This window comes from Hippocampus comes, unplaced genomic scaffold (genome assembly GCF_001891065.2).
Source record: "Hippocampus comes isolate QL1 unplaced genomic scaffold, H_comes_QL1_v1.1 scaffold238, whole genome shotgun sequence".
Taxonomy (NCBI): domain Eukaryota; kingdom Metazoa; phylum Chordata; class Actinopteri; order Syngnathiformes; family Syngnathidae; genus Hippocampus; species Hippocampus comes.
The window spans coordinates 716396-716839 of NW_017806177.1; the positions used below are offsets into that span (position 1 = coordinate 716396).

Sequence of the window (444 nt, forward strand, 5' to 3'; positions counted from 1 at the left end):
CCCTGAGAATTGTATCCTGACTTGTTCAATAAAGATTTAAAAAAAAAAAAAAAGATTGGATTAGCGCTTGCTAGAGCTATCACTCGCATTTTAACCCAAAATGGCCGAAGGAGAAGACGTTGATCTGGTTGCAGAACTACTTTCCACACAATTTTCAAGACAGGCCTTCCATGAAAGGCTGGATATTGTGCAAAACGGTCGCCCAACTCCTGCGCTAGCTAGCCTGTCCCAGCAAGGAAAAGGGTTTGTCCGTCATTTTCAGACGAGCAATTATGAACGGTACCCGTGGCTCAGAGCCTCTGAGAAAGGCTGCAAATACTGCTGGGAATGCCTTTTGCTTGCAAATGACCGGTGCATTTAAAAACGTTTGGGGACACTCGCGTAGATCTGCAGCTCGGTGAACAGGCACGCCGGGAGACGGAGCTCCACAACGAAAAAGTAAAA

The 444-nt window shown here is 46.4% G+C and overlaps 1 long non-coding RNA gene across 1 annotated transcript in view; it reads left to right on the forward strand.

The window, feature by feature from the left end:
- Nucleotides 1–444, forward strand: part of LOC109532548 (uncharacterized) — a 4194-nt gene that overhangs the window by 994 nt on the left and 2756 nt on the right. The window lies entirely within an intron of this gene.